We start from the raw sequence: 27,901 nt of genomic DNA on the forward strand, positions 1-27,901 counted from the left end.
TTCTCTGAGCTTTGCTTGTTAAAGCATCGATCGATGCCTGCTCTGTTTCCCATGGTTCTCAGCCAGGGCAGGTAGACAGTTAGAGCCAGGGGAAAGAGGAGAAGCCAAGAGTGAATCATCCAACCTGAGCAGCCCAGCCAGGAGCCAGGAGTGAGGGTGACAAGGACCTCCCCAGAAGGCAGCCAGGAACTTATGTCAACACTGACATTTTGAGTTTTGCAAAGCAAAGCTGTACAATGTTCTCCAGATACCTGACTTTCCACTACCTTGTCACTTGTAAATAGAGACTTTAACATCACTTCCAAGACACTCAGCCCAGAGACTTCACTAACGATAACTGCATCCGATTTTCTTCTACCTATCAGTATTTGACTATTTTCCTCCTTACCTGATTTCCTGCCATTGGTCTCTAAATAACTGAGAAATGTCTCTGTTCATGGTTTTTAGCACATTAGTTTAGGCTTTCACAACAGGCTGAGTTGGAGTTCACAGTACTCTTCTCCCCACTACTTTTCTTTCCTTATTTTTCTGGTTTAACTCTCTATTGCTTGCTGCAGCCATTTCCATGCAGGAAGATGGGGAAACCCCAGGTCCCATGGCCCAAGCATACATCTACTGATTGGTCAAATTTTAATGAGAGTCAGCTATGCAATGCTACAAAAAGTCAAGATTTCCAGTTCTATGCTAACTACACATTCACCAGCTTATCCTTGGTGTTTTCTGCCTTGTTGTCACTCAACTGAGCTCTCCTCCCATGACCAGTGCCTTTATTCGTGACTTCTTAACTTTCCATTGAGGACCACCACCACCAGGGCAGTCTTCCCAGATGATGCACTATCATGCCAGCCACCACATCCTCACTGTCTTCCCTCCAACCTTGGCTCAGCAGCCGAGCCAGAGCCAGAACTTCCCAAGCCATGCAGTGGTCTGTGCTGTCAGCTGTGCTTTGGCCACAGCAAGGACTGCCTTCCTTCAGGCCATGCAGGTGCCACAACTGCGGAGGGTCTTTAGTGCACTTAGGAGAGTTTTAATGATCCCACTGAGGTTTTTCGGGATACACAGATATTAACTAGACCCAGACATTTAAACCATCTGAACAATAACAGTTCACCTTTTGGTGGTGTTTTCTTTATATATGTATTCCTAATATCGCCAACAATTTATTCTCTGTGTACAGACTTCTCCAGGAACATCACAGTAGACTGAGACTGAGACTGAATTTGTGATGTAATAAACAAAAAATGCAAACATTTCAGACTTTTTTTTTAAGCATCATAAAAGAAGAAGGGCAACAAGCCCATTTCCTCACCTTTTGCAGATCTCCTGTAAGAAAACACAGCTTAGTCAGGCAACTGAACAATCACACTATGAATATTATTTCTCTTAGACCAGAGCCAATAATGAAAGAGTGCTAGAAAACTTCAGCTCATCCTATGTAGCTGGAAAAAATGAAATAAAAACACACTCAGCAAAAGGTTCCCTTGGTCTTCTCTCACCTCCTGCTCTAACAACGAGGCAGCGCTGCTATCTTCTGTGTCCCTGGGGCTACACCAGGCACCTATAACACTACTTCCTGCTTACTGTCAGGCTATGAAGAAAATGGGGGACTTCTGCTTGAGAAAATAGTTTATTTAGCATATATATACTAGAAATACATTCAAATGGGATGGAAATGGGAAGTCGAATATAACCACAGCTCTCAGAAAGCTAAGAGGTTTGGGTTTTTTCCCCTCCCCCCAAAAAATGGCATCTTTTTTTGTGCGCAGATATTTATCATAAAAGGACTTTTTAACCTACTCTATTTCTGGAAGTAGGAGAATGTTCCTAAGCGCTCCCTTTTAATTAGCTCACCACAGAAAAATAGGTAGCAGTTAGATACAAAAATGTCCTGACGATGCCCATGCTATTCTTTTCCTCTTTGATGAATATTATTTAACTTCCCACATCTCTAATCCAATGTTTTCACCCTCATCCTCCAAAACACCTGTGCTTGTGGGCTAAGAATAGGATTCCCATTCAGTGCTGTGACAAAAGCAAAGGAGAACATCTGGGTCCATACATGCCCACTACCTTCTGGCAAACATTGTTCCACACGTCTGTTTCACACTTTTGTCTTTTCAGCCTGCTGGAGGGGTTTCTGGGAGATTTTCACTGTCTTTCTGAGGGAAATCAAGGACAGCGTGTTTGTCCATAGGCACTGGAGGGGTGATTTTTAATGGCTGATAACTAGATCACCTTTCCCAGGAAGAGTGGTTCAGCTTCACCCCTGGTATAACTCTGCTGATTCTAATGGCTTTTTACCAGGAATGGATTTGGCCCCATGTTGTTAGATATGTGCATATTAGAAACAGTCATTTGCTACAAGGGAAACAGTCAACATCTTATTTGCATCCATGCATATCAACAATGCAATTAGGGCAAACTTCTTTGAGAATTGGATTCAGATGGTAATTAAAGTATTGTGTTATGAATTTTAATTTGGCATTAGTGAAGTAAATTATTCTGTATTGCTCTGTTCTCACAGTTTGGGCAGAATACATTATGCTTTGCTTACTGAGACCTTTGAATTTAAAAAAAAACAACAACAAACCAAAAAAAGGAGCCTCATCCCTGTATCCTTAGAATATAATTGTATGGAAGAAAATGAGTTACATAAAACATTTGCCAGTGATTCAAAGTCAAACAGCAGAGAACATCATTCCTTTGATTCCTTCCCACAATTTGTGGACCAAGTTGGAACGGTTGGGCAGAAAACTCTTTTAAGCAGCAACAATTTGTAAGATCTAATAAAAAAAAGCAAGCACATAAGAATAGCTACTTGGAAAAGACAGGTGAGACAGGATCATTTATTTAAGAAAAAAATCAATGTCAACATCTATATCAGTGATAATAACATATGGCCAGCAAGATATGACCTCAGAAATTCTGAGTGAACTTACAAAATCACATTGGAACCCTGATGTACATGTAAGACTACATATGTGCGTACATGTATATGTATATGTTTGTGTGTGGATATTTGTGTCTACAGTTTTGAAGGTCTGACTTCCTAAGTAGCATAAACCCTAAGTTTTAGCTGCCAACCTTTTTCACTGCTATTACGTTTAGTAAGCAGGTGAAGTTCTTCTGCCTCAAACTCTATGCTAGTAGATGGCAGAGGGTTTTAAAGGAACAGCAGTAAGGACAAGGACAACGAGAGCTCCAGCACAGAGATTTGTTGAACAGAAAAAAACCTAGGTACATGCGTGTGGAAGGAAAAGAAGTGTTGGTTTTGGTAGCTGTCAGAGTAGTATTTAATGGAGCCACTGAAAGTGAACCTCCTTGCGTGAGACACTCTGCATGTTTGCAGTAAAACTATTGCTTGCAGAATTTGTCTACCTCGTAGACAAGCCACAAGGCAGAGCATGGGAGAGGGAGGATGTTATTCCTTCTGTATTATATGGCACATGAATCTCCTTTCTTCAACAGTATCTCCATTTGAACCAGGCCTGCAGGCACCTGCATCAGCAGTGCCCAGGCACTCACAGGAGTTAGTTAGCCTAGCTAAAAGGTCTAGGAAAGGTAATGGGGGGAAACCTGTTATGCTGTGGTGGGTTGACCCTGGCTGGATGCCAGGTGCCCACCAAAGCTGCTCTATCACTCCTCTCCACAACTGAACAGGGGAGAGAAATTTTAATGAAATGCTCATGGGTTGAGATAAGGACAGGGAGAGATCACTCACCAGTTACAGTCTCAACCTGGGGAAACTGGTTTAATTTATTAACAATCAAATCAGAGTAGTATAGTAAAATATAAAAACTAAATCTTAAACCACCTTCCTTCCACTCCTCCCCACCCAGTGGTACAAGAGAATGGGGAATGGGGGTTGTGTTCATCAAGTCAATGAAGCCATGCCAGGCTCTTCCAGCTGAAGGTATAAGACTAGAAAGTATCTGAATTTTTTGTTTTTCGGGAGAAGTGCAAGTCATTTTGTGGTTTGGATTTCTTAACAGAAAGAAATAGCACCTAAAATTCCGGGGCATCAAACTGTCATACAATGGGCTATACTTGCGGTACTTCTCATTTACACAGCTGAAGAGCCGAATGTTTCACAAAGACTAGGCACTCTCATGAGAAGGGATTTCTTCATTATTTTCATTATAGATTAAAATGTTGAAGACTTAATCTTTGAATGAGGTCCTGATCTCATGTTTGTATAAATATGGAGTTGTTCAGCTAAAGTCTATACACCTACATAAAAATAACACCAGTGTAAGAGAGGATCCAGCCCAGAATATGCCAGCCTATTCTCAGCCCCATGATATTGCCCAGCACCAGCACCATACTGGCTGGCCTCACGTGCTTTCAAGTGTCCTGACAGAGGTATTTGCAACTGCTGTTGGAGCACTCAGATGTGTGCTACAGTAGGAAACAGATGGTAGCTCTATGTAAAATAATATATCCAAAAGTACCCTCTGTAATAACCCTCCCGGTATTTTGTGTCTTTGAGGTAAGTTTACTACAGATGTTAGCCAGAGGACATACTAAGCTTATTGAGCAGATGTCTTTAGGGAAGGTAGATGTTTCACTCTTTAGGAAATCAAAAACATATTACACTTCTTTTTTTTTCTTCCCGAGATTGGTGTTTATCTTGGGTTGCTATGTGTCAGTTCCCTTTGCTCTGGGGATGCACTAATTTGCCACTGAGGTGAGATGCAGGGGTTGCAGTGCTGGGCAGGCAGTGGATGAGGCACCCTGCCTGCTACGGGTGCCATGGTGCGAAGGCAGAACCCTTAAGGGATAACACCTTTTGTCAGCAGCACTCTGCAATAGAAACAACAGCAGTGGTGGCAGTCAGTATCCAGCGTGCCCAGCTGCCCAGTCCTAAATGCTACATACCATTAAAAAGTAACAACAACAAGAACAGCCCTATGCTGTCCCTCCTCATTAACTTTTCAAAGCTTCTGCTCACTTTGTGGAATCACCGTTCTATAGCGTGGTCAATAATGCATGAAATGAAAAGCTCTTGTCCACCCTGAGATAAAGAAAACAGAGGGAGATTTACAGTAACTGCTGAGTGCTATTTTGGTAGTCCTGAATTCAGACACAATTGGGGGAAAAAAAAATAATAAAAAGGCAAGAAAATTAAACCAAAACCCTGACCAAACAATTTGGAGACAGTTGCGATGAGAGAGAGGTTATGTTTTCTATTTCTTATTTTCTTTTATTCTTTGTCACCTGCTCACAAGAGAGCCACAGGCTAGAGAAAGCAATGCCCTTTTTAGCAATGCCCTTTTTTTTTTTTCTTTTCTTTCCCTAATTTACTTTTCCAAATGAATCAATTGCTCTTGGAAGACACTTTTCTCTGTCAGCCCCCAAGACAGAATTAAGAGTAAAGGCACATCTTCAATCCATCCTCCCATCACTAGCAATCTCCTTGACCTATTAACCATCTCACTGTTAGGCTCAGCTGAAGCATCTGTCCAGAGGTAGAATGTGGCAGGATGTTTCTGACTGTGTTCAGCACTCCAGGGCTGGAGAAATCCTTTGCCCTGTGCAATTGACACATTCATGTAGAGAATGGAGAACAATGAAGGAATATATTTCCAGCCGTTTCTTCCAAAGATTAGAAAGTGCTTAGTGTCTGGCAGAATGGGTTCATTGAAAGAAAGAAAGTGGCATTTTCAGAAGTAAGTATACAGAAATAAAGTCCTTAGCCACCATGGCTTGTTGTCTGTCTCCAGTGTGACTCTTATTGCTACCACTGCTACTGAATTCTCTTGCAGAGAGAACAGCACTGACAGGTCTATATACACAGCATCTGCAAAATCTACCACCATCCCAAGGAAGCTTCTCAAAGTGGTGCTGAACCCACCCCTATTCCTATTAATGTGTCCTGTGGCATTGAAGGGCTGCTGCCCCAGGCAGCCCCAGCTTTAGCACACAAGTTGGAAAATTCACTGTGGAATAGCAGCAGCAAATGGCTTCTTCACCTTATAACAACTTACAGGAAATTGGTGTAATCTGCATTTCCAGCTACAGGAGTTTTTGAGCAGAATTAATTGTAAATGACTTCTAGCCTAGTTATAATCTAAAATACCATTTCATTTTGGCAGTAGAAAGGAACTGCACTTTCTGCATAAAGCCAATGCCTATAAAACAGAAGAAAGCAAAGCATGATCAGTGTGGTGAGCAGGAGATAAAACAAGCTCCTTGGCACTGGGCAATGGCAGAGGAAGTCTGTTTCCTCCCTGATAGCTAGTCGAACATTGTTACCCTAAGCTGGGCTGGTTCTCCTCCCACCAGGCTGTTCATATACCATCTGTCCATGCTGAAAATTATCAGGAGCATTATGTTGCGTCTTCACTTATTAAAAGGCTGAATGCAAACTTTCCAGAGCATACAGAGTGTTACAGCTTACTGCACCAGAAACTTTATACCATTATGTCTAGTGAGGCCCTTGAGTCTCTGCTTTAATGCCTTGGAAATGCAACAAAGTAGAGCCAAGAATGGGCAAAGTAAAATGTGAAACTGTAAAATCAGGATCCACAATCTTTTTCTGTTTCTCTCCTTCTTTTGTATCAAACTAGAAACAAAACAAATTTATAGTTATACTGCATTTCTAAACCAAGGAGACAGGGTAAAATCTTTCCCACAAGCATTTTGTCTGTGCAGCCTTTGAAAGGCAGAAAAGCCCTCAGAAGAAAATCATAATGCTGGCACTTTTTCTATTCCCTCTGGTCCCTCATCAAAACTTGCTTTCACTTAAACGTGGACAGAAAACCATCTTTCGATGCCTTCTAGGGAAGAGGTGAAATGCAATTCTCGCTATTAATATTTAAGAGTCACGTATCTTTCCATGTGTTATAACACTCTATTACCACCACCAGTGTCTGCTTTTCTTTGATGAGCAAGTTGGCATTTCCTGCAGTAATGAGGAGATGATACACTGGCTTGACCCGTATCTGAGATATTCCTATAACAAAATTATAAAATTTGACACATTAGAATAATGCATATGTGAGTTTAGATTCAGATTTCCAAGTGCATCTCCAGAGTGGACAGGGGAATAAAGAAAGGGAACAGAAATTGCTCACAGAATAGATAGACATTGAGAAACAAGTTTTATATTCAAGAATTAAAATCTCTCACTCCTGGCCATGTTCATGTCATTAAAACTAGGATTAAATTCAGCAAAATGCCATTAGTAGCTCTTGAGTGACTTTAACAAGTGTGAATGGGTGAATATCAGTTTATTGAAATCTATCACCAACCGCTGTGTTTTGAAATACGGTGGAAAACAAACAGCTCTCCCTCCTATTAAATATTACTTTGAAATATTCTGATCTACGTGAAGATGTTGGTTTATATATTTTACAGAAGAACAGCTCCTATTCTTTATCCATTTCACACAGTCCCCCAGAAAATTAGAAAAAGCAGGGATATTTTAAAAACCTTCTGTAACATGGGAGAATTCTTGTTCTCAGAGTATTTTGTTATGGACTTCACAGGAGGCTGCCTTTATTTTATAAACTTCCCGATAGCTCCAGTTAAGGTTGGGATTTTAGAAGCCATCCAGGCAGCATTAGAGCAGTGCCTTTGAGGAGCCTCATTTTTCTCTATATAAGCATTGCACGTGCAATAGTCTTATTGGCCAAGCATGGCCCGCGAAAGTCTCATCTTCCCTAAAGCCTTTGCTGCTCAGATTACCGTTCTGTTTATTCAGTTTTTGCTTCTCACCCAGATCTGTCACAAAGTACATGAGCATATGTCTTTCTAAGCCAGTCTCTATTATTTTATAAAACCCAGTGTGAAACATACAGGGATTGATTGTGGTAGCTGTCAAGCCTGCAAGTGATTCAAGCGTGTTTGCCCTTTCCTTCACTGCATTTTTGGGTGTTATATAAATAGAACAGGAAATGTAAAACGCAGGTTAAGTCATTCAACACTTCAGCTTTTTTCTGATTTGTGCCCTATTCTGACACCTTTTTTGAAACTACCTTTTGTCCATCAGCTAGTGCTGGAATATTTGTAGTTTTGAAAGCCAAAACAATAGCTTCTACTCTGTGTGTTATCATCTTTGTCAAAATCAAGTACTGAATCGGAACCAGGATCCATCCAGGTTCTTCAAAAAACATACTAGACACATTCCTCATTAGGCATCTGTTTATTCCAAAACACAAAGACACAGGGGATAGAATTAGATAACACTTTTCTGGCTTTCTAAATGGGTTAGACTTAGTAAATATGGTACTCGATTTTCAACTGATTCTACCATCTGTCAGCAAACTTATTGCTTTTAGCAGGGGTTTTTCTTGTGGTAATTTCTGAGATTTTTTTTTTTTCCCTCTGTTCTTTTGATGAATATACATGCCTACAATGTTTAAGGGAAAAATAATACAGAAAAATGAATTAATAGAGGAAACCTGAATAGTGTAGGTTAGGTTGAAATCGGAAAGTACAAAAGGACTTGCAAATTGTTATTAACAAGCAGCACAGGAAAAAAAATATCTCATGTGTGGAAGAAACCTATTGTTTTCCAGCTATGTCTAAATCCTGCAGTCAGCTCCTGGGGTGAATGGTGTGTGCAATGCACAGTGTAGCAGCAGCTGTGTACATGGGCAGAGACTAGCATAAGACAAATAGCTGGAATGAGGCAAAGCACCCAGAAAATTGGCTAACTGGGAACCAATTTCATGAAAGTCTAAGCACAACATTTCTGTTGTGTTTTCATACTGATAAAAGGAAAAAAAAAAAAGCCCAGTAAAAAACTGAAACCTCAGGCCCATTATGATGCTATGCAGGGGCAGAAGTAAATTCATGGCAGAAAATTTGGTAGCCTGTAGTTGCACTCCTGACTCTGTTGTTGTCCATTACCTCCCAGACAGCAGTATTAGAAAAAGTAAGTCATACATAGATAGGTTTCTGGCTGACACACAAGGTACAAATCAGTCCTTGGAGATGTGAACCTAATGCTGTTATCCCAGCAGAAGCAGTCCAGCACACCTTGTTAATTTGTGCACAGAACTGCATGGTGACACTCCTTCTCCTTGGAGCTAGTATGGCCTCCACAGGTTTGAAGGTCCTACAACAAGCTATGCTGCATGGTATAGATGTGTTGTTTCTACAGTAGTAATTGCATTGCATATCGCAGGCAGTGCTGCGTTGCTGTTGAGGAGTTTAATGCATTTTGCTCTTGGAAAGGAATCTTCACTTTATCAAACAGAATGGAAGTTAGGGTTTTTTCATCATTTCCAGCAGGTTTCTAGTCTCTCTTCCTGACATGCTCATTGTATGTTTAAGAAAGGTATGAACTTTTGGAAGGAAGAAGTAAAATAGAATGAAGACCTGGTCAGAGACGCTGGTCATGGGTTTAGTGGTGACTCTCTGCAAGGTTTTCCTGGCACACAATTCCTCTCATTTGGAGTCTCCAACACCAGAGCTGCATTGCTGCCATCGCTCTTATTTGCAAGAAGCTGCTCTCAAGGGGGAGAGGAGACAGCAGGGAGATGTTCTGAAACTCTCTCAGTCTCAGCTAATCCTAGTATACAGTATGTCAGGAAAAGGTACTCTACCATTTTTTCATTCACAGTTTCAGGCCAAGTTTGTCCCCCTAACCAAAACAACTTTTAGACCAATAATAAAGCAAGAGGAGAGCAAGTAATGACTTAGCTGTAGACAGCCTATGCAGAGGAGTCAGCCTGCTGAGATTTGAGAAATTATTAATGGCAGGGAAATGGATTTGGGGAGAAAAATGGCAGATAGTCAGAGACCCCTTATAGGCAGGTACATCAATATATACACAGCATTAAGCACCATTGGTGCAGGGAGGCTCAAAGCTTGTAACAATTCATACACTGCGTGATGAACAAAAGAAGAAAAAGTAATCAGGAATGAGATAAATGTTAGCACTGGCTATAAAACAGCAATACAAGGGAGGAGTAGGAATATTATAGAAATGATCATAAGACTGTAGAAAAATTATAAGAAAAGGCAAGGTGAAGAACAGAAGGAGATATGAATGAGATGTTAGATAACACTGATGCTGATGACACCAAGCTGTGTGGTTCGGTTGATACCCTGGAGGGAAGGAATGCCATCCAGAGGGACCTCGACATGCTTGTGAGGTGGGCTGATGCCAACCTCATGAAGTTGAACCATGACAAGTGCAGGCTCATACACCTGGGTGGGAGCAATCCCAGGCACAGCTACAGGTTGGGCAAAGAGGAGATTCATAGCAGCCCTGTGGAGAAGGACTTGGGGGTGTTGGTTGATGAGAAAATGAACATGAGCCGGCTTCAGTGTGCGCTTCGCAGCCCAGAAAGCCAACCGTATCCTGGGCTGCATCAGAAGGAGCATGACCAGCAGGTCGAAGGAGGTGATCCTGCCCCTCTACTCTGCTCTTGTGAGACCTCACCTGGAGTATTGTGTGCAGTTCTGGTGTCCTCAACATAAAAAGGACATGGAACTGTTGGAACAAGTCCAGAGGAGGGCCACGAGGATGATCAGGGGACTGGAGCACCTCCCATATGAAGACAGGCTGAGAAAGTTGGGGCTGTTCAGCCTGGAGAAGAGAAGGCTGCGTGGAGACCTCATAGCAGCCTTCCAGTATCTGAAGGGGGGCTATAGGGATGCTGGGGAGGGACTATTCATTAGGAACTGCATTGATAGGACAAAGGATAATGGGTTAAAACTTAAACAGGGGAAGTTTAGATGGGATTTAAGGAAGAAGTTCTTTCCTGTTAGGGTGGTGAGGCACTGGAATGGGTTGCCCAGGGAAGTTGTGAATGCTCCATCCCTGGCAGTGTTCAAGGACAGGTTGGACAGAGTCTTGGGTGACATGGTTTAGCGTGAGGTGTCCCTGCCTACGGCAGGGGGTTGGAACTAGATGATTTTAAGGTCCTTTCCAACCCTAACTATTCTATGATTCTATAAATGGGAAGACAGATTTCATATGCATAAAAGAATGAGAGATGGCACAAGAGGTAGAATGAGAGGTAGAAAGGGTAATATATTGTTGAAGGGCCTGACACTGTAAAAAAATAAAATTATTTATTTATTCCTATGTTCACAAAATGTGATGGAAAAATAATCAGATACTTATTTTCCATGAAAAGAAAATATACTATAATAAATGAAGGTTAAATCCAGGACAAATTCAATGAAAGAAGGACATCAGAACGCTTAAACTAATTGCCAACATCAAAGACCCATGCCCAATTCAGAAAAAAAGGGAGAAAGATAAATGCAGATATAGTAGCAAATGTACTGCTTTAAAAAGCTCTTCAAAATATGACCAAAATATTCAATGAAATAGAAGGTATCAAATTTTATGCCTGTATTTTTAAGAAGGGATTTGATCTGACAAGAAGAAATCATTCCTTTTATTCAAAACAACACTGGGAAAAGTAATCAGGTGAAGATAACATTAGATGAAAGTGCTGTCAGAGAAAATATTGGGGAAAACTTGCAAGAGAAAGCTATAGTGACAGTTCTTATTTCAGTTACAGCAAGCATCATAAACTCAATAAAGGCGGTAGGCTGCTAACCTCCCAGCAGGGTGTCATGGGCAAAAGACCTAATACAAACCATTCATGGGTGAACAGGGAAATAGTCAGGTTATGGATATTAATTTACCTATATAGTCACTAGGGGCAAGAGCATTACTGAGATAGGCTGGTTCTGCTTACTCCACCTCCATTTATAGGGACAGCAGAAGACTGGAGAGGGCTTAAATTGCAGATATAAGGATGCTGTGAGAAGTAGAATGCATTCACTGGGCTGAGGGAGTCACTGAGTAGACTATTGAGAAGCTGAAATGAACTTTCCATACTCTCTCTGCAGGGAAAAATTTCCGAGATCATTAAGTTGTTTTATCTTGCACATGGAAGCATAACAGGATGCAGTGGTTGGAGGCTCACATCAGTCAAATTGAAACCAGGTTCAAACAACAATTCAAAATTGTATCTTTTTCATGGCAACTGCAATTAACCACCAAAACTAAATGACCAGTGGCTGTGGACAACTCTTCTCACTTCAGTTCAAGACTGCAAGTCTTAAGAAACCCGCTGGAGTGCAGGACCTAAGAATGGATTAAACTCTGTAGTACAGGTCATGCTGAGTGTCAAGCCAGATGTCCCTTCTGGCGTGAAAAATATATAAATCTATGAAATACCAGCAAAAAAAATAAAATAAAATAAAGAGTTAACAAGCTTACCACATGGCATCTGCTGACAGGAGATTGTGGTGGGAAAGGAACAGTGCTTGTAATGCAGTTCCCTGAAAACTGCTTGATGTGATAGATTATTCTGGCAGGGAATATAGAAAGAATATCGGACTTCAAAGTGAATTAATGGATAAGGGGATTATCGAGAATCAGAAGCTTTATTATTAGGGCCAAGGTTTGCTATGTTTATTTATTAAAAGATTGTTTAGTGAGGCAGTGGTATTTGATGATGATACCAGGCTTGGAGAGAGGCAGTCAATAACAGGGCAGAGTGGATTACAGTTGAAGCTGGTGCTGATATACTACAGACAGTAAGTGAGATAGACAGATCAGTGTCTTGTAATTGATTGTAAAGAAATTTAAAGAGATGAAAGACTAAAAGGGAACAAGCATCCTCAGCAGAAATAGAAAGGGGGCAGGAAAAGAGCTCTAAGTTAAAAGCTAAGCCCTTTGACAGTATTTGTTGCAGTTATTAACACAGATGTAAAAAAGTATAAATGGCCTTGAGAGACATCTTTGAGAGGTATTTCAACAAGATCACGCCATACGTCCTGAACAGAAGTACTGAACCTGTATCCTCATTAGCAACAAAGATGTTACAGAGTGACTTTATGTAAGCAGAAGCTGATGAAATTTTGTCCAACTTGTTTCAACAAATGCATAAAGGAGCACATATGTACTTGTGACAGCCATGATTTCTATCAACAAAATGCTGATGTACAAACCTGGAGTGAATTTCCAGACCTGCTACAATTATAACAGAGGTTAATGCACTGTTTTGTGATGGCTTCTCTCACCAAGTGCTATATTCTCATGTACACTTGTTTCCTCAAATGGCAAAGTCTGGCCTGAAGAATAACAACCATCTGAAGATAGGCTAAGCAATATTTAGCATAGGTTTTAATGCTGTTTCCCGAGACCCCTTCCTAGAGGAAACCAGCAGTGAAACCAGACTGAAGTAGCATTTCCAAGCAGAAAGGATAAAGATGGTGCCTGCACTGCAGCTGCACCTGCAGAAGGGTCCCTTCTCCAGGCATTAGCATTGGCCCACAGGAGCCATGGGCAAGGCAAACACTATGTGTGCCCTGGTCTTCCCAGTGCTATAAAAGAAGATGAGCCCTCACTGCCCTCCCTGCTGTTCTCCCTGCCTGGGGCTTGGCACAGGAGTTAATTTAACCCTTTGTCATGCTCCATCTCATGGACCTTGCATGTGTTTTTTCCTTCCTACCAAACACAGGCTTGATTCTTGATCAAATTATTTGTCCCAATGGACCTAAACTTTTGCTCAGTCCCCTGCTGAGTTCCTGAAAGATAATGAACTAACTGATTTCTGGGTAATTTATGCATAAATTTATATACTGAGTTGTAGTTTAATCAAACTCCTTTGCCTTGTGTAGTATAATAGCAATATCTAATGAAAACATATGAAGTATGTGTTTCATAATTACCTCAGACAGCTCATTTCGATTTGCTTCCTATTTAAATCCCCAAATTCCTATCTTCTTGCATTGTAAACACTTTCCTTCCTATCTCATCAATCTGAGTTATGTAAATGATGTGGGGGTGGGGGTACAATTAAATTTTTTTCTTCAGTGTTATCAAAGGCCTTATTCTCCCAGAAACATCTAACTTGGGTGCATGCAAAATATGCTTTTTTTTAGTTGACTGAAAAACAAAGTTAACATTAAATCACAAAAAATGGTCAACACCAATAGAATGGTATTACTAGAGCCAGGACTTACAGACTTCTAGGTTAATTATTCAGAAAACACAGACATTAGAAAACTGCCTCTGTGATAATATACCAGAGATATTTAATATGAAATACGTGCAGCACTACGGACTTAATTCTGCTCTCACTGAAGACCAATAAATAACTTGAAGCCCGAGGAGCTACAGCAATGCAGTTTGGTATTAGAGAATCCAGCACTCTTTTTTGAGTTCTGAGAGACAGACAATTTTTCATAGCAGAGAAGGAAAAGAAAATTAAAAGCTAAATTGAAACTAGGTATTAACTGTTTAGTGAAATTACTCTTCACCATCCCAAAGTCATATTTCAACATCCACCCACAAGGATGCAGATGCATTTTTGCTGCATCCAGAAACAGTGATCTTGCAGTTATATGTGGTGGCATTAATGCATTTAGGGAAAGAGCAAAGATATCATGGCTGATGCGAAGTCAGTATAGTAAGAAATTGTGAGTAGCTGACAATCTGCCATCCATGTAGTGTTCCTGCTTTGAAAGATTATTCCTTCATGGAATTAATTCCAGGCATTTACAGTATAAGTGTCAGTTTGCGTATTTATTATTTTTGCCAAAGACTACAAGTTGCACATACACCATCAATGCAATGTAGTTACTTCTCTGACAAAACTGCAAACAAACAGTACAAAGCATTGTGATATAAAAGCGGAAGATGAAGAGAGCCTAACCAAGAACGTTGCGATAAGCACCGAGCAGTTGACATGTTTCAGCAGTTCTGTTTCATATACAGAGAACAAAGAGTGTTGGAGCAGCTCCTCAGTGAGTATGAAGTGAGAGACCTTTACACCAGCTGAAGTCTGCCCCCTGCTATCTAGTCTGAAATATTATCTTATATTCAGGAAAAACCTGCTGAATCAAAGAGCAAAATTAACAATTCCATATGAGAAAGAGAGAAAAAGAGAATACAAATTTGAGGTATATGAGGTTTCAGTTCTTGATTGTAGGATTTTAAAATCCTGAGTTGCCTCCTCTTTCCATCTCCCTGATTTCTTTAGTTTTGCCTTTTGTCCCTCTCTTTTTTTTTATGAACATGTATTACTGGCAGGTTATTTGCTTGTCTGGATCCACTCCTCTGCCATCTCCTGTGGTCAGCATTTGTTCCTGTCAGGTCATGGCATCAACATCCTTCATGTCACAAAATTGATCAACAGCTGCACTGCTTCTACTTAAAAGAAGAAGAAAAAAAGAACTTTGTGTTTGGTTCTTAGCAGTAATATGTTTACAGTAAACCACAGAGCTTTGCAATGCTGGGAACAAGCACTTTGTGGAGGAAAAATTAACAACAGAGCATGGCAAAATGCCTGCAAGATTTTTATCAACTACATCTCAACTAACTCTAAATTGGATGATTTCCTCTAAAAATTGCAATACAATGAAAAGCCTGGGGTTTTTCTCCTAGTAAATAGCTTCTACACAGTAAACAGTTCAATTAGCTCAATTTTCAGGCTCTTCTGGAAGAAGTGTGGGTGATGCAAGGAGAGTCAAATCCTCCAACTAAATTCCAAGGACCAGCCATGGCAGTTAGAGACATCAGTTTTGATACATCTGTGCTAACAAATCATTCATCTCTTGAATCATGAGATAAGTAGGGATAAATCAGATTGTACCTCAGCTACTGGAAATGTCTTTAGACATCCCTCATGCGCTTTGAAGGAAGATCAGATCTGAGAGGGAACTAGCAAACTGCAGGCAAGAGACACTGAAATGCCAGTCCTGGACTCTACAGAAAATGTGAGCCTCATCAGCTGGGGCTGACAAGCTATTAACTTATGCAGCCACTTGCATGCTATTGCTGTGTTAAAATCTGGGTTCCTGTATGTTTAATTCACCCCTCTCTGCCACCCCAAACTGCTCTGCTACACCCTTGCAGAGGCAACATCCTTCCTCAAGCTGACAAGGTTGATTGCTTGCTGTCTTTGGAAAACAGCAAGTATAACAGTGCCTGGGAGAAGTGTTTATGCTCAGGAACATGGAAGTCATTTGAAACTCTTGCTAGCTAGCCTAGGGAAGATAACCTAGCAACAACCTCTCCTTTCAACTAAATGTCCTCCCAGCAAAGCATTAAGGGGGGGGAAATTGTGAAGAACAACACTGAAGAAGGAACAGTAGGAAGCATATGATGACAAAGGGAAGAAACGACGCAGTAGTGATTTCTGGTTTGTGTAGTATATGTTCTATTGAAAAAGATCTGCTGCGGGCTGCCTGCCGTTCCCAAGAGAGAAGTGATTACATAGCAGGTGAGGGTACAACAAGGGACAGGTTCAGAGTAAGAGATACAAGCGGAAGTGTAACCATTAGGCCATAATTCCTTACATCCTGGAAGCAAATCTAGTATTTTTGAGCAGCATGCCTCAGTTGTTTAGGAGACACGTTTGAAACCTTCTGTCAGAGCGTTGCCCATCTGTTAGGGCTTGTCATGCCTACTAACCCAACAGAGGGGAGGCTGCTGTGGCTCTGTAGTCCCTGGACCAGCCTGCAGTGATGATGAGTATGTATTCCCAATAGGCTCATGTGCATACAACACGTACACATACATGTATGCCTGTGGCCAACCATGTGGATCAACATGAACAGAAAACAAAGCACTTGCAAACACAAACCATGGCATCATCCTGTTCCCCTCTGTAGCTGATCTGGACGGCAGCCTGTTTATTGGAAATATATATATATTTATATACACACCGTATGGATCCCTAGCTGGCTCTGCACACTCTGTCTGCCCCATAACTGGCCCTGGATCCCTCATCTCTCCCGCTGTTGGCACCCAGACATATGGTTCCCAAAGCCTGCAACCCACTTCAGTTGCTGGTGCAGAGCTGGCAGACCCTCACCCTCTTTTCCAACTTGCTAGCAAGTCCTGCTTGATGTTTGCTACCAATGACACAGTGGCATATGCACCAAGATGGTATGCATGGGCTGTGGCCTCCATGCTTGCTTGCCACAAAGGAACCTATGCCCCTACCAGCCATGGTGCAGCTCCATTTGCTAGCCCTATACACACTCATGCATGCAAAATGTCTCTCACTCAGAAAAATAGTTTGAAATAGAGTTTAATAAGAAAACAGGATCGGGGTCTCCTGTGTTTGACCACATGAGCCTTTTATCCCATAAACAAACATCATCCTCTTTTGGGAGCAGATTCCAGAAAGGGGTGACAATCTCTTTTCCTGACTGAAGGCTGTCTCAAGCATGAGAAGATCTGTGGCACTCAGATAAAGATCTTAGTCTTACTGTTTCTCCATTAGTGGGTCTGCAAGGCTATTTAACATAGTTGATATTTCAATTCCCTTTCTAAAACATGGTTGCATGTAAACCGGCTATTAAAACACTATGAAGCTTTAAGACACTAAGAAACATAAAAAACACAGTTCAGCTGTCGCCCTGAATACAAATGTTCATGCTGCTGTGTACCACCACAAATTGTTTTTAGCTTGTCTTTCCTTGACAGCAAGGCTTTGGTGGCCATGATATTTTGAATACACTGGCCAGTTTGAACCAAAATTGTGAGAAGATAACTGAGACTTCACAGACTGAACTAGGTTTTGTTTGTTTGTTTGGGGATTTTTTTGTGAAAATGGGCAGCTGGATACCCTTTTACTGCCTCCTTTAGAAAAAACCTTTACTGTGAACTCATTCATTATTACCTGTCAGACAACCAAGACAGAGGAGACTTAATAGTCTCAGTGTCTCACCTACAGAGAAAAACTCCAGTGAGGCTTCACCCTGGCAGGGGACATAAGGCAAGCTTGGCTTCACCAGTTCTAGTGCTGATGCACACCACTGTTCTCTCTGGGTGCACACACAGAATTGTGATCATGATGTGCTGGATGCCTTTGTGTTCTAGTCTTGTCATTCAACATGTGGCCTCAGGCCCTTTCCAATATACCCCATCCAATCCCGCTGGTGAATACAGAACCAGCATTTTACCTCAAGGTTCATTCATAACACTCGTCACTGTAGCACGGAACTGGTTCAAAATTTATAATGACTTTACTTCCATAACAACCTGATGACAGAGGGGGGTACAGCTGTCTCATTTGACCAGTGAGGAACTTGAAGAGATTAAGAAAAAATTAAAAAAAAAAAAAAAAAGCCCATTAATTTTAGGCGCCCTCTTTAAGATGTCTAGGGATTAATTTTTCAGAGTACTTAGCGTAACGTAGCTGTATATGCTCAAGAACTTCACTGCAGTTGTGAGTGCGTGGCACTTTTTATATGGAAACCGTAATCTAAGTTAAGCACTTTCAAACAGAGGAACGTGTAATTATTGGCCACATATGAAAGAACCAATACAAGTGACTGCCCAGCATCACATCAGAATTTGGTGGTGGAATGAGGGAGAAAATCTACTTTTTCAAGGTTTCTGTGAGCTGACTGCCCACAAAACTATCACCCTTCTCACAACATTCTGCCTCAAGCACTGAGTATATCCTAACAGCAGCCACAAAGAAAGCCAAGGCCCTACAGGTAATAAACTTTTGCCACACAGGCATAACATATTATTTCTGCATCTTCCCTTCCATGAACTGAATGTGCCAAAAGTCCTTTGGAAAGTAGTAGATAATCATGTAAATACAGACTATACTGTTTCACAAGGGCTCTGGTTAAATTTTCATAGATGACTACCCATTCTCCTAATCCCTCTCTCCTAATCCCTGATCTCTTAATCTCCTTTCCCCTAATTTTTGAATGCTTGACTTTGCAACCAGAAAGTCCCCTAAACACAATGTTTCCCCTGGTATAACACAACAGCATAGGTAGCATCAAAATGAGAACTAGGAATTTCTTTTCATTTCACAAATACATCATTTAAGATAATGGTTTATAGGAGACATATATTTTGCAATACCACTGATATTCTTGAATTCTTTGCTATTTGGGGGATTGATATAAACTATTGGTTTTCTGTGGGCATTGACAGGATTGTAGAACAGTTCATCTTAAGAAGCTCTGTATAGGCGGTCTGCTGCAGCACAGTTATTCAATTGTACAGCAAAAATTTGTCTCCTCAGTTGAAAATGTGGATTTAGATTACAGACTTGGTTTCATGGCATTCTGTTTGGTCACAAGTATCCCACATGTTCTCAAGGTTATTTTTTCTGATGTTGACTGAGACAAACATTTTAGGAAATTTACAGGCTTTCCAGGTAGTAAAAGTGGCAATACTTATGCCTGGTCTTTTTGAAACCAGCTCCTCCACATAGACATGATCCTTGTCAAGCAACACCAGTATCAGTGACTAGCAAGAGTCTTAATGTCAGGCACATTAGTTTCTAATTTGATTCATAACATAACTAAAGAAACCCAGCAATGTCACTTTTATACATACAGATAAGAACACTAACAGCTCGTTGACTCAGATGGTAGCCACCATTTTGTATTTTCTCTTCTCATTTTATGCACGTTTGAATGTCTCTCTCACTTCCACTGTGACATATAGTGAAATATTGTGAATATTCACAAGTAACACAGTTGTGATTGCTAACACACATGTTGTGAATAGCAAAAGTATTTAAGTCTGATGTTGACTTGGAAAAAATAAGGTCATCTTCACTGCGGAGCTGAAATTCTATCATTTTGGCTCAAAAATAAAAAAATAGGTGAAGAAGGAGGAGGCATATGGAAGTAAACAAAACAACAGCAACAACAGAAAAAAGTAAAATTATCTAACACTTAGCAAAACAGAACACCAAACAAATATAAGAAGGACTTAACACACTGGTCTATTGCCTCTAGAGTGGTCAGTAAGAAAGAGGGGTACATTCAGAGGAACCAGTGGTGTCATACAAACCACACATCAATGGGGATCTTTGCTAAGAAACTGCATCAGCCCCAGGACATCTTGAGCAAAAGATGTATTCAGGTGGCATGAACTAACTGCAAGTTAATTCATCTTGAAGGGTTTTACTTGAACATGCCATATACATAGGCCATTTTTGAAAAATGAATAATCTATAGTTAGCATCATTAAACATGGGATAACTGCCTCCCACAACAATAACACTGTCTACAGCATTTGTCATGTTTCCCAATAAGGGAAATGCTACTGAAAAGATAAACATGACAGCTTGGTAAATAGCCAAAGCAACTCTTACAAGTTATGCCTATGTCAAGTAATATTTTTGACCTGATTTGCACAGTATGACTGAGAAAAATAAATATTTTATTTTGAAAGTTTGCTGGAATAATAATGAAGTGATCTGAACATGATCTGCATGAATGAAACAGATCTACAAGTGACAGACTGTTAATTTAAAAGTATACTATATGATAGGAAGCATCTTTTCCAATTAGCTGTCCATGACGGCACTGTCTTTTGAAAAGACAGAAAATGCACAAGCCTGGCTTCGTCGATCTGATAATTCTCTGAAATGAATAGCCAGCAATTACCTTACACAGCTTTACAGATGCACACTCTGCCCATCAGTGAGGGCTTGACAGTGGGATGTATGGTCCTGTGTTGTACTGGGCATGGGTTTTTCAGGTTTTTCAGCTGGGTTTTTCAGCTAACTTACAGAAGAGTCAAAGACTTTCCTCCCTCCTGGAATTAATATCTTTCTTTGAAATGAAAGTGCATAGTCTATTCTAAGCCCAAATATTTCTAATTGTGTCTTACTAACTCCACAGAAGTGAAAGACTGTGCCCAATACTGGAGGAATAAAAAATGTGTTTGTTGTCCAAAGTAATTTTGAGTTGCTCTGCATGTGTATGTTTGTGTGCATCTAAATATAGACACGTCGTTTCTTTTACAAACCTACATCTATACATTATGTATTGTTATATCTGAGAACCATTTTAGAAAGAAACAGAAAAAAAAAAATCCCCTTTCTTTTACCAGGGATTTGATGTGTCTTGAAAGCAAAAAAAATCCACCACCACAACCAATGCAAAGTAAGAGTTAAGAAACAAATGAGGGGCTAGTCAGAACAGCAAAAAGGAATGACTCGTTTCAGGATGTCTGTATGTATCATGACAATAATATCTAATTAGGTTAAGTGTTCTATTTAATAATTCACTGTGTAATGAGATAGAGTAACAGAGAGTAATGGGATTTGTCAAAGCCCAAGCCAGTGCAGGATAAAACATGTTAGATATTTAAAACACATTTAGAATAACAAGATCAATTGATTTAAAAGACACTTATGATGTTGTGCTGTTGTGAACTGCCACATCCTATGGGTTATCTGAAAGGAAAGCTGTTTACTTGACCTTTTAAAACTTTTCTTGCCAGTGATTTTCAGGAGGAGATTATCTCTGTGCACTAGGCAAAGCAAAAAAGCAGAAAACTATGAAAGTATGTATTCTTAAGCCTTTCTGAGACAGAAAAAAAAAAGGAAAGAGAAAATATACCTCCTTCCAAAATAGCCAGTACATAATCTCAGAAGTTCATTATAGCCTTGAGCACACTGGTTTGCATCCCAGATTAAAGGATTTTCAAAAGGAACTGTGATTGTCTTGTCACGGTTGAGCTAGATATTAGTTGGCTGAGCTGAGTATCAAATATGGGAAATTAGTTGCCATTAAAAGCTAGCTTGAGGCAGTTCATTTCTCATCAGCCAAGCTGTGTGAGCCTCCTGCTGTGGACAGTGAACATTAGCTTACTAAATACTTTTGCTAATCAGACACTGCATTACTAACAGAGGTGCCTGAATTTAGAGGGGAGGAGTTGGATGGTAGCTACAGAAAATCTGTCTGAGGTGAGATTAAAACGCTTTCCTTTATCAGAAAGGTTAACTTGCTTTTCTCCAGGCCTCCATTAAAAAACATAAGCCCAAATGATTCCCTGGTTTTGTTTCTGCTTTTTGAACCATTATTTAATTATTATTTTCCATCCTGGGAAAGCCATAGAGGAGAGAAATTGAGTCAAGGTAACTTAAAAGTTAGATATCAGGAATTTTCTGTATTACACGGTACTTTAGGAATTTGTTGGCTAGGAGGACAGCTATTTGCTACACCCTGGCAAACACCGTAATCTTTGAAATAAAATAGTTGTGAAACATGAAGTACAGAGAGCTGTGGCAGGACATGATGAGCCACAGCTGCAATTCAGCTGCATTCCTTTAAGGGAACAAAAAATCTGCTTTTGACAAAATCAGAGCTGACCTGAGCCACCAGTTGGTATTTTTTTATTTTACTAGTGGTTTTGAAATACTAAGACTATTCTTCTTCTCTTAGCATGCTCTTTTGTATTTACTTCATTGCTATCGCTACACACTAAAGTAGTAGCATCTGGTTTCACTAGATTTCCAGGGTGATTTCTGGACCCTGAGAAGATTCAGATGACCTGCAGGTAAATACGTCTGACTTAAACTGAACATGCACATTTCCACATGTCAACAGCAGTATTTTCTTGTTGTTATTATGAACACCTTTGAAAGTATTGCTAGAAATTAGCTCAGTACATTGGACTGGGAGACAGAAATACAGTAGGAAAATATTTATACCAGCAACAATAAAATCAGACAGATTTCAATTTTAGTGCAAGAGTCACAGAAATAATAAAGATCAGGTATATCATCTATACCCAAAGCATTTTTTTTCAAACAACTTTAACCTTACCCAGCAGCTCCTGCTAAGCCAAGGCAGAGCACTCACTGACTTACGTGGTAAAGGAGTTTGGCCACTCCCAAAGATACTTAGTTAAGGTTGTGGGTCTGAAATGCCTGACTTGAAACAACTGACCTCAGAGGTCTCTGTGCCTATCTGGGGAGTGCTTGACAGCTGATGCAAAAATAGCACAATAAATATTGTTAGAAGCTAGATCATGCAGGCTCAGGATTTGTGCTCTTGTTTTTTATTTATCTTGAGATAACTCTTCTTTTTTAATTCTCTGTGATACAATAGCCTGTGCTGAAAAGGCTGAGGATGGCTAGGGCTGTGCCTTAGGTGTTTCTTCTGAGGCTTGACTACAATATGGTGACTTAAATGAAGACAACTCCATCTTCTAAGGACAATTAGCTCTGACCTTATCCTTTAGGTAAGCACCTCTGCTCTTTTTTCTGTCTTTCTTCAATACACAGGTATGTAGAGAAGTAAACCAATACCCAGAGATGAAACAGGTAGAAAAAACCCTGTTTCCTGAGGGCTAAGGATGGAGTTGGTGCTGAGCTTTTCTTCATTTTCAAGATTTCTGTGTCTCTAGATAAACCCAGAAGTGGATTTTTAAGCACTGGATGAAATTCAGCATCAAAAAAAAAAGGCAGGTAAATGCTTTAGATGGCAACTAAGTGAGATCCAGGATTAAAATTCTGCATAGACAAATACCAGTATTTATGGCTAGCACTGAGGAACACCCAGCTTGGGGTACCTCTATAGTCCAGGAAACAAGAATAGGAAATAAGAATGCCCACCTGGCCTCAGGCAATGGTCCATTTGGCCAAGTGTTCTGCCCCAACAGCAGCAGCAGGAGACATCTGGCCCTTGCCCCTAATCCATTCACTGTAGTCCCTGGGTTAGAGAAATGCCAGAGGCTACATCCATTTACTTTATTGTTATACTTGTTGGCCCATGAATTTGTCCATCTTTTCTTTGAATCACCTGAAGTTATCAGCCTCTACAAGCTTATCCAGAACTTCTTTCTTTCTGCTTTTGACCACCCCCCTACTAGTGTTACAGAGTGCTGGCACAACTGGTGGATGACAAAGCTGCTCTAACCTCATCTGCCATCTCCATAATTTTATGCTAATGGAGCACTTTCCCCCCTCACCAGCCTTCTCCTATACAAGACTCAGCTCTGCTCTCTCCTCATAAGAGTGAAGCTTCCTCTCTGTAATGGTTACAGCTGTCTTCCATGCGCATCCTTCTCTGATTTATAAAGATTCCTAGAAACTACTGGAGCTTCAGTTTGGAAATCTGGGGACCTACAACAAATTTGTAGGAATCATCGTATTTCCATGTTCTGTTTTCTCCAGTTATGCAGCTATCATTTGTCAGTCAGGTACAAATATATACAGCACCCTCTAGAGTTAGCCATGCCCTCTCTGGCTCTACAAAAGGTGTTATAACACATTGATGGCTTTGGCATCTCCAGGAGGTGCTCCTTACTTGAAAACATTTAAAAGTTAAAACTTTTCAGAGCCATTAGAAGGTATGAGTTTTCCTTACACGCAGATTGATGCAGGCTTGGTATTCTCACCACTGACATGATAGGTTTAAAATATGCACCATTTGTCTGAGGCAAGAAAGGGATTCTTTTGCCTTGTGCAAAACTGTGCTGTGCACACATTCATTGAAAGGAACTGAATAAAACTTCAAGGATACTTGCAAAACTAAATACCTAATCAGCAACTGTACTTCACAGTATCTGAGCTGTTCTTTCACGGTTTGTCAGTACAAAACAAAATGTAGCTAAGTTACTCTGACTCACTACTTAACAGCTCTGCATACATTAATGATTGCACTTACTAAAAGCTTTAAATTGGTACCAGCTTGATGGAAACTGTCAAGCCTATAGTCATTGTTTCTGACAGTATTATGTGTTTCAGGTTATTGTACCACTTAGTGCCTTGTTTCCTCACGTAATAGTTTTATGTTGGAAAGGCTGTTTTGTTAAAGACATTTTTACTGTATGGGCTCAAAAGAGGATTACAGTTTCTGTGGGTGAACTGATCACATGAGGGAGGGGAAGCAGGTCAATTCAGCTTCCAAATTCAAGAAAGGTGTTTTATCCTCTACATATGGTGAATGTAAATTTTATTGAAAGCCTTGAATTAACTGCAGGCTCCTGTTGAAGCTATACAAATAGTGTCATATGTGCCCTGGAAAGAGAGGTTTCATTGTTTGTCTTCTGGTAGCACTCTGTTTTCTGGAGACCAGAAGACAATTGCTTCCTTGCAAACACAGGCAGATTAAATAAGCCACATTTTGTCCTTTTTGCCATCTGCCCCTTGCTTACTTTATTTTAAGCTGCATGACTAAGCTTTACTATCTGACATGTGAAGGTGGGACATGCTGTTTTTCTGCTCAGCTCCTTGAGGCTTGTAATGAATCCGAAGAAGCAGAACTGATCTGCAAAAGGGTGAATCAGAAAATCAGTAACTGTACAATAATTACTTGCTGTGCCAAATAGCAGGACTTGGATCAAAACGTAATAAAATCTCTTCAAGGAAGTTTCATGACAGAGGAGAAATATATATTTCTTTCTTCTAAAAAAAGAAGCTGGTGGGCCTGATTCTCAGCCTAATGCAGCTACATCTGTGAAAAGGGGACCAGTAGCTGCAGAAATCTATTTTTCATGTAACAGAGCAGAGAAGAAGGAAGGGACAGAGATGGGGGCTCTTATACACAGAGTCAGCCTTATAAAGCAACAACTCTTTTCCCCAAAGCTTTCCCACAGGACAGAGACCCTCACGAGGGGCAATGGGGAAGGGAAAATCTCAGGTACCAGTACTGTGTGGAGATATGGCAGGGGCAAAGCAAAGTCTCCTGCAGTGCTGGGGACATGCTGTCTGGAGGGACAACCCTTGGGAGCACAGCCTGCAGTGCTGGGAGCTGTGGTGTGCAACTAACAGGAGGTAAGTGGTGGACGCCTCAGCCCAGCATAAAGGGCTGCCCCATTGATAGTGGAGCAATGTGTTAAAGCTTCTCTCCAGCCTGAGGCCAGTGGGCAGCCACGTTATTCCTTTCAAAATGGACTAACAATTATATATTAGCTGAAGCAACTGGTGGTATTTCAGCAGACTGGGTTCCAGGGAGCCAGGAAATTGAAACAAAACTGAACAAAAGTCACTTAGCAAATGTGAAGGTGAGACAATCCCCTATGTATGTAAGATTCTTTGGTGTCCATGCCTACACAGGGCTGTATGAGTTCACATATGTGCCACGTGTCAGGAAAGCTATTGGTTATAAGGATTGTTTCTTCCCTCTCCCAAGCATATAGTGGACTTTGGTGAATTTTCCTCCCTGTTTTAAAGTACTGGAGCAAGGTCTATTCTTGGATGGGGATTTTTATTTAAAACAATAGGCACCACTTGGGTGCCTACTGGGACTGGGATTCTGATGCCTTTCTATAGCAGTACTGCTACAGCAATGGAGAGATTTCCCTGATTTCCCTGATGATAGACCCCAGGAAGTCTAAAATCTCACTGATCAGGGTAATCAGGCAACATCTTTGTCATCCTCACTGCTGAGGCAGAGAGACCTCAACTGGGGCATTGGTTCAGGAGCACTGGAGCCCAGAATAAGGGCAGGATCCAGCCCACTGGCTAGTGTTTTCCTGCTTTGCTGGGCAAGGTTACCGGAATAATAGTTCAGACCAACTTAAGTCTAAAGCTTCATCCTGCTGTGAATATTGCTTCTGTTAAAGGTCAGTGCAACCTTTGTGTCTCTTCTTTAAAGAGCAAAACAGCCTTGGGAATTCTGGTTTTGCACAGTTCTATTCCAGCAGCCAAGACAGCAGGGACAGGATGGCGGAGATGGCTCATCTGTGTGTGAGTTGGTATCACAGCACACTAGAGAGCATCCACCCCCTGTGGGGAGAGCATTCTGGTCCCATACCCTTTTCTTGTTCTCCACTCCATTGTCTACACAGCATTCTGCAGAGTGTGCACATATATTTTCCTAGCATGATATCCACATGGTTTTTAACTGTACGTCTTATGGGCTACATTTGGTGGCGGATGCACAAGAAGAAGGATGGTGGATGGTGGCGGGGATTAAAAAAGGCTTCATTTCATGGAGATACAGTCCCTCAATGTGTAAGAGGAAAAGCTGCACCCAGCCAACAGACTGGGTATATGTGTATAGTCTTCCTAGGTTTCCTCTCTGGTTTTAAGAAGGCCAGACAGCTCGTGAGGGTGACTCAATGTTTAAATGGACTAAAATGACCTTGCAGCAGCTTCCTTTGACTACAGAGGAACTCGAGGGAAGTATGGTCTGTATTTTATGTGTTTACAACAGACTGAATCCATGCCTCTGCCTGAACAGAGATGACAGCTACTAGGTAAGCAAGTAAATCATAGTGGAGGAGATAGATGATAGATCTTTATGTGTGATTTGGGCCTTGAGTTCATCTGGGTAAAAGAGGCACTGGGTGCTCAGTAAAGACAGAAAGGTAAATTTTTTTCCATTTATTCTAGCTACTGACTTAAATTCTTCAATCTTTGTGTACTCATTGGTGCTGTAAATTATTGCTATACTTACTTAATATATTAAGACACATATCTGGGTATATCTGTTTTAATACACAAGGGAAGTTGCTCTAGAAGTGATGTGCACTGTTAAAATTATATTATTAAAAACAAGTTTAGGGATTGTCATATTATACTTCTCAGCCTGATGTCTATCAGTGGAACACCACCCAGGACACTTCATAGAGAAGCTATTCAATACAGAACTATCAAAATATCTTAAATTTTTCTGTATTTTATTACCTTTTTATACTGCAAGATTTGTTTATATCTTGGAAAGCTAACAAGTGCTATAATAGTTGCTCTGATGGTGCATGGGGTCTTAGGGCTCCGAGGTTTAACATTTCTACAAGCCAACACAGATAAAAGCAATCTGAGAAGACTGCTGTCACACAAGGAACCTAGAATAACAAAAGCCAGGCAGAGCAAATACAGAGATTCTGCCTTTGTTTGAAGTCTGAAGGAGTGCAGGTCAGAGCTATAAACAGGGAAAGGAGGAAAGAAAATAACATTTCTGTCATTCCTTCAGGAGCTGTTGCTACTCAGATAAACTTGAGTAACTTGAAGGCTCTGTGCAAATTTTTTCTCTTGTCCAGGCACATGTGCTCCTACTATGTAGGCCAAAGACCTTTAGTAGCAAACCAGGAATCCTGTGGGATTAGCAATTGTATTCAGATAATACTTTTACCTTTTCCTTCCCTTTTCTAATTGACGGTAGTCTGCTTTACAAAACACTATCACAAACATACTGGTGACAGCCCCTGCCTCATACAGAGCAAACCTCCTTAACCAGGTTTCCAGGC

This window comes from Pezoporus wallicus, unplaced genomic scaffold (assembly GCF_028554395.1).
Source record: "Pezoporus wallicus isolate ANWC-B61680 ecotype Strahan unplaced genomic scaffold, APGP_CSIRO_Pwel_v1 contig_2456, whole genome shotgun sequence".
Taxonomy (NCBI): domain Eukaryota; kingdom Metazoa; phylum Chordata; class Aves; order Psittaciformes; family Psittacidae; genus Pezoporus; species Pezoporus wallicus.